This window comes from Equus quagga, chromosome 4 (genome assembly GCF_021613505.1).
Source record: "Equus quagga isolate Etosha38 chromosome 4, UCLA_HA_Equagga_1.0, whole genome shotgun sequence".
Taxonomy (NCBI): Eukaryota; Metazoa; Chordata; class Mammalia; order Perissodactyla; family Equidae; genus Equus; species Equus quagga.
In genome coordinates this window covers 84,932,101-84,939,807 of record NC_060270.1, presented here as the reverse complement: position 1 = coordinate 84,939,807, position 7,707 = coordinate 84,932,101, and the positions used below count along the sequence as shown (strand labels likewise).

The following is a 7,707-nucleotide window of genomic DNA, read 5'->3' as shown; positions in this document are numbered from 1 at the left end:
GGCCCCTCTGCTAATGGCAGACAGAGAGTTTTGTCTGCTGCCCGGGCAGAGCTCCGGCGTTTCCCCTCCGGGTCGCAGGACCGGCCTTTTGAAAGTTCCCCCGGCCCCGGTCCTCTCCGAGATCTCCGGCAATCCCTAGCCCCATGGGGCGGGCAACGGCAGCTAGGAGATCTCCGTGCCCTCCGTGTCTCTCTCTGGGACCCTCCGGGCGCCCCGAGCACCAGGCTGTATCCCCCCGCCAATGGCGGGGAGAGACTCTCCCCGCGGGCTCAGGTGTGCAACTCCAAAGTTTCCCTCTGCGTTTGGGAGTAATTGCAGGGGGTTTAGGTAGGGATCTGGTCACCTGTTTCCAGCGTCGCTCCTCTGTTGTGTTCTCGCTCCTGCCCTAGACGTGCGTGGATCCTCTGGGGGCGTCCGTTGGAAGAAAGCCGCTTGCGGGTACCAGGCTGCCCGTCGGGGTCGGAGAGCCCTCACCTATTTCCACCTCCTCCCGGAGGAAAGTCCATCCGCCTTCCGATGTATAGTCGCGTGTGTGTCTCAGACGTCCTGAGATGCTGTCTGGATATCCTTTGTCAAGCGATAAGTGTCCAAATGATTGTAGACTCGAAGGGCGAGAGACAAAGAGGACCACTCACGGCGCCATCTTGGCTCTTCTCCTCATCATCTTCTCTTAAAACTGACTCTACTTTCTTTCCTATTTCTTTTAATAACACCATGATTCTCCCCATCACCCAAATCTAAAATTTCCACATAATCCTTGATTCCATATTCCTAATTATCTCTGTTAAGCAATTGCTACAACTTAGAAGTTCTACTTGATTACACCAACCTATCTCTACTTAAGAACTCAACACTGCCTGTTTTAGGTTCTTATTACCTATTTTCTGAGAAATTAAAATAGAATTTCTATGTTTAGTAATCCAGATATCCAATGCCTGTGTCCACATGGTTTTTATAATTTGGGGTTACCTTCTTTATACGGATCTTCCTTGACTTAATGATGGGGTTACATCCCGATGTAAATTGAAAATATCTAAGTTGTTGAAAGCGCATTTCATATACTCAACCTACCAAACATCATAGCTTAGCCTAGTCTATCTTAAATGTGCCCAGAACACTGTTATTAGCCTACAGTTGGGCAAAATCATCTCACACAAAACCTATTTTATAATAAAGTGTTGAATATCTCATGTAATTTATTGAATACTGTACTGAAAGGGAAAAACAGAATGGTTGTGTGAGTACAGAATGGTTGTAAGTGTATCAGTTGTTTACCTTCGTGATGGCGTGGCTGACCAGGAGCTGCGACTCACTGCCACTGCCCAGCGTCACGAGAGAGCATCATACTGCATATCACTAGCACAGGAAAAGATCAAAATTCAAAATCTGAAGTATGGTTTCTACTGAACGTGTATCACTTTCGCACCAGCGTAAAGTCGAATCAGCGTAAGTTGGGGACCATCTGTAATTAAAAATAAGATTAATACCTTTCTCTATTTACACGTGTATAACCTAGTATGTTCCTGAACCTCTGAGGATTCTCTGGGGCTTAAATTGCTCCTAATGACCTCTGCTTCCAACAGGAATGTTGGCACACATGGCCATTCTTTCTGTACTGCATCAATCAAAACAGAAACAAAGATACTTTCTCCTTTCACCTAACTCCTTTCCAACCTCACTCCAGAATACTAGCACCAAGGCAGTCTATAAATAAGACTTACGTATTACCTTCCCATCTGGTATGAATTATACTGCACCACTTTAAAAATAAAAGCAAAAATAATTTAAAAAATTAAATGAGAAATTTATCTATCCCACTATCCTCTACTCACCCTTACAGTATTCTATGTATCATTTCCAACTTGATCTTAAAGCGCAACTTTGATCATGTTATACTCTCTTCCTAAAATTTAGTGCAACTGGCTTCCCATTGCACTCCAAATTAAAAATAAGTTTATCATCTTGACAGTCAATGACCTGAAATTCAGTGCAATCTTTCCTCGACCTACTTTCTCAGCTACCACAAGCTCTATGACTTTGAATCCAGTTCTTTTCACTTAGTAGCTTTGATCTTAAATTGCTTAAATTCTACATGACTTAATTTTCTTATCTACAAAATGTAGATAATATTACACCTGATTCATAGAGATATTATGAGTGTACAATAAACTAATAACTGCGAAGCGTGTATTACGGTGTCTGGATCCTAAAATGCTCTGACAGGGCATTGGCTATTGTTACTATTGTTATGGAGTATTTTCACCACTATTACATGCTGTACCTTCCAGAAAACTGAAAAACCAAGGTCAAAATCTTTCCAACATAATCCAGTCTTCCTTATATCTGTGCATTTGCTCCACCTGACTTTTTTTTCATCTGTGCATGTCCAATTCCTGTTCTTCCATTAAGGCAAGGCTGAGATCAAATGCCATCACCATGAGGAACTCTGACTTTACTAAACAGATATGTCTTAGTCTGTTTGGGCTGCTACAACAAAATACCACAGACTTGGTGGCTTATAAACAAAATAAATTTAATTCTTACAATTCTAGAGCCTGGAAGTTTGAGATCAGAGTGCCAACATGGTCGAGTGAGGGCTCTCTTCTGGGTCGCAGACATATCGTATTCTCACATGGCAGAAGGAGCTAGGGATCTTTCTGGAGCCTGTTTTATAAGGCACTAATCCCATTCAGGATCCCTTGTGACTTAAGCACATCCTAACCCCCACATACACCCCCACCTTCCTAATACCATCACCTTTGGGGGTTATGATTTCAACATATGAATTTGGAGAACACAAATATTCAAACCATAGCAAGATAGATCTAATCATTCTTTAAAACTCAATGCCATTGTACATCTGTTATGAAAGGTACCAAACCTGACTTAAAAAATATAGACCTTTGTATATATACCTTATCTTTTCTACTAGATTATCTTTCTTGAAGGCAGACTGTCTTACTGATATCCTTCAGATCCCAGTTGAATGCCTTAGATCTATAAATACTGAGAAGTAAAATAAAAAATACAATAAAGAAAGCATTTTCGTCCAAACAATAGTTCAGCATAAATACACTGTGGCAATAAAAAGTAGTGCTAGGATAAATTATAATATAGTTGTAGCAATATACATTTTCTTGCTTAGCCAAATACTGTTTTTAATGCATTTTAATGTTTCCACATTTGATTATTTTATTTTTTCCTTTATAAAATGTGATAAAATGGTTTTTTTGACATATGGCATAGTATATTTGTATTCTAAACATCATTCAGTTCAGTAAAGAGTTTTTTCCATTAAAAAAACAGTTGAGGAGGCTAGCCCTGTGGCCTAGTGGTTGAATTCAGTGTGCTCCACTTCAGGGGCCTGAGTTGGGTTCCTGGGTGCAGACCTATACAGCTTGTCAGTGGCCATGCTGTGGTGGCAATCCACATACAAAATAGAGGAAGATTGGCACGGATGTTAATACAGGGAGAATCTTCCTCAGCAAAAAAAAAAGTGAGTAAAATGAAGAAACAAGTTGGGCCATATATGTTTTGGAAATGAAAAATTATTTCAACCCTATATCTTTTTTGTAGTTATTTGAGATTAGCTTCAGCCACATTTTTAGTTTGGTTTGGTTGACTTTGATTAATAATTTCTTATATTATTTGAATAATGCTCTTTCTCTCTTTTTTAAACTAATTTCCTCCTAATATTCATGTTCATCTTCTTCTGTTGTTTGTATAATTTTAAGAGTATTTTCTAAATTTTTACTCTCTACACAGATTGCTCTTCATTTTGTTTCACATAGCAGAAGTTCACTTCCGATGGGGCTTTGCATGCTTTTGATTGCAGTTGTTAGCATTTCATTTCTAACTTCATCCCATTTTTTTTTTATTTTTAAAGACTTTAATTTATATATGATAAATTAAAAGTAAAACTTTAAGAATTCCTCTTTTAGTTAACTTCATATGGGTTAAAAATCAGTTATTTGTGCTGTGTAAATATGATTGTCTCTTTTCTCACACTTTTAGTCTTACTCTGACTCTTTACTTTATATACATTACATGCAGGTCATTATTTAAACTTTTATCTAGTTGAACCTGGGATTCTCTTTTTTTTTCATCTTTGACTCAACAAACACTGAGGCGCACCCACTGAACTTCATTCAGGGGAGATAATTGCTCACAATATAAGATTAATTAAGGGAAATCAGAACACAGTATAACTAGATGATATGCATTTATATGTGCATATGTATAGATTTATTACATGCATAAATGTTTATTAGGTTTATGTTTATTTGTATCTGATTCCATAATTCCAATCACTTAAAAGGAAACTAGCTAAATTAATATTCTTAGAATTGAATGGAAGAATAGGAAGCTTAAATGAAACCTTAAAATTAGGTTTTATTCACTCTGAAAACATTTATTTAGCATCAACTATATGTCAAAATCATATTATAAGTATGTAAATACAATTTTAGTATATTCTTGACTATGAGAGAATAAGGATATGGTTTGCAAGGATATGGCTATAGTAGTTTGAAATTTAAGTAGATATTTTTATGAATCTAGTCAAATGAGCTTTTCCACATTTCCAAGTTTCTTTTTTTAATTTAGTTTTCTAATCAGTCTTCAAAAATTGTGGTACTGTTTAATATAGCATATATGATAGGGAAAATAATCACTTTCTTATCATACAGAGGCTGACTATACATGTCAATAACTGTTTCGGAGAGAAAATACTGTTTGCTATACTGTTGACATGTGGGGAGGGGTGAAGAGGATGAGGACAATTTTCCTTCTCTAGCCTGAATCAATTGACAGCCTGTTGGAGAGGGTAATTCAGCCTGAGTCTTGATTCTCTAAGTTAGAATAGTGACTGAGCACTTTCTTGTGTTTCAAGCTCTTCTATTGTGGAAAGTGAATACTTATTACTTTTCACTAAATGTTGATGTAGGTATTCCTTTGAAGTCATCTAATATGCTTTGCAGCTGTTCTTTTGGGAAAACTGTCCACTGACTCTAAGGATGGCATCTGATAAGAGCATCGCATTTATTCTGGTCAGTCTTTTATCCTCATTACACAATCTAAAGGTGCTCTTCATTGGCAGGTGGAATTGAGGTAATGATGCACATTAGAGCTCAGATGCAGTGCAGGTAGAGACAGATTACCTTCGCCAGGCCTATGCCAGCTTTCATCATGAAGTAGGAAAAAAATTATATCCTTGGTCCCTGATGATTTTTGTGGATTCTTGTGTTTCAATTGCTGCTCCCTACTCCTACACTAGGCTTTATGCTTATTTATCTACAGAGGGAAACCACAGTTAATAATTAGCAGAGACACATGAATATTACTTCAATAAAGCTCATCGCAAGTAACATTTTAAGTGTCTTTCCTCCAGTACGTCATTTGACTTTTTAAAGTCCCCATTATTAAATCACGCCATGTCAGACTATGAAGCATGTGACTTTCTCTTTATTGGATTTCTGTTTATTTGAAGCTTTAAACTCCATGGTTGATATATTTTGTATTAAAACAATAAACTGATTCACTCAAAAAGGAGCTACAAAAGTCAAATAGATTGATCAGTTGTATCAAGTAAGCATTGCTTGTGTAAACCATTTATTCATTTTTATCTCAGTTTCTCAGGGGAATGTCCGTGCTCCTTCATATCTCAGCTTCTCTCCAAGAATGTTTATGACATACTTAAATTTACTGACTAGTTGCCAGTGAAGAAATTATTGTCTACATCTGGACTTCTCATCAAGTTTGGCAGCAAAGAAGCTTTCAATAGTGGTTCATTTTTGAATGAGAGGCAGTTTCACTAAAGGTCATTTCTGTTATCAAATGAGGACAGTAAGCACTGGCAGTAGTGTCAGTACATCTTTGTTAACCTGATAGCACAGCCATCTAAGACCCCTTCATAACCTGAGAAATCTATGATCCAACAGGTTTCAGGAGTGCCAAGGTCAACTGGAAAACAACAGAGCTAGGATTGTTGAAAAGAGACCAAATCTGGACTTCCAAATTAGGGAATGGCAGGGGCAAGTATTACATGGTTCAAGATGGCTTTAAGAGATTAGGAGAGAAGCCAACTGGCTAACCAAGCTCAGATGTGCTCACTTGTCAAGGCTGTGTTAAGCAAAGGTTGTTCACAATTTCACTGATGCTTCTGAGAGAACTCTTTATTGTGGAAATGACCTTAGCATTTTTGATACTTCTTTTTTGTTGGTTTGTACTAGACAGCCTAGGACAAGTCTGTTTGCTCCATTAGGAAGAAACTATTGAACTAATTAGTTTTATAATCTCATTGAGACTTTTTTGTTGATTTTTATTTTTGTTGATTTTGTTGTTTTCATTAAGTCAAAAACTTTTAGTGTCTTTCTGAAGGCAGGGAAGAATCCTATGGCTTAACTGAGAGAATTTCTTAGGGGGTAAAAATTCAAATACTCTTGGAAGACCTTGGGGTACATTTTAGAGTTGACGGTTTAAACCTGTGAGGGGAGACCCAAAATCATCTTCTTTGGAGAGCTTTTCTATCTGAAGGAAACATAAGAAGCCTGCTATCCCTACTCTCACCAGAAATGATGAAGAGTATTAAATAATACATTCAAAGCCTTAGACTTATTTAAGTGTATTAGTCATAGTATATCTATTTGCTTTTGTCCTACCTTTACAATGCTCAGTATCAATTCTTGAGTGGACTAAATGATGTGTATGACATTTTCTGAATAGCCAGCCTTTCTCTGGATTCCATTAATAGGTTAAGAAAAACAAATTATTTTGTAACACTTCACAGAATGTTTCTAAATTACTACACAAGAGTTCTATGTGTCCTTTTCACTTATTCAAAAATTTCTATTGAACAACAGCTAGTTTCCATACTTTTCTTGAATGCTAGATATACAGCAGCAGAAGTAGAAAAATAATAAATCAGAAAAATAAATAAGATATGTACAATGTTTGATGGTGGTAAGTGAAAAATAAAGTGGGGAAGGTGTATAGAGAGTGTAGGGGCTTGCAATTTTTGCAATATAAAGTGGTAAGAGAAGTCCTCACCAGAAAGGTGATATTCAAATAATATCCAGAAGGCGGTGAGAAAGTCAGCCATTCTGATATGTGGGGGATAATTTTCCAGGAAGAAGGAAGAGCCTCTGAAAGCAGTTTACCTGGCTTGTTCAAGGAACAGTAAGAAGAGCAGTGTGTCTGGAGTGAGATGAACAAGGGTGAGAGTAGTAAGGAGATGAAGGCAATGAGAGCAAATAGGTAATGAGAATACCAATCAGGTAGGGCTTTATAGGCCATTATAAAGGCTTTGACTTTTACTCTGATTGGAATGGGAGTACTCTGATTCCTTCAAGGAATTGGGAGGAAGACTGATTTCATCTCCCTTAATGTTTTAAAGCTATTGTGTTGAGATAGACTAAAGAGGAGGAAGGCATAGATGGAAGCAGAGAAACCAGTTAGAAAGATACTGGAATGATCTAGTTGAGAGATTATGGCAGCTTGGAGCAGGATTGTAATAATAATGACTGAGAAGTGGGAGGATTCTTAGTATATTTGACATGAGTCAAGATTAGTCACCATATTGATGTAGGGCAGAAAAAAAGAGGAGTTGAAGATTTCCAAATTTTTCCTATTCCCTGATTAGCGCAAAAGCTACCCTGAAGATGATTGTATAGCTAAACTCTTTAACACTAATTTTATATGGAATTTCCC

At 37.4% G+C, this 7,707-nt stretch overlaps 1 protein-coding gene across 1 annotated transcript in view; it reads left to right on the top strand.

The window, feature by feature from the left end:
* Nucleotides 1-7,707, top strand: part of LRP1B (LDL receptor related protein 1B) — a 1,825,183-nt gene that overhangs the window by 847,353 nt on the left and 970,123 nt on the right. The gene's annotated exons all lie outside the window — the stretch shown is intronic.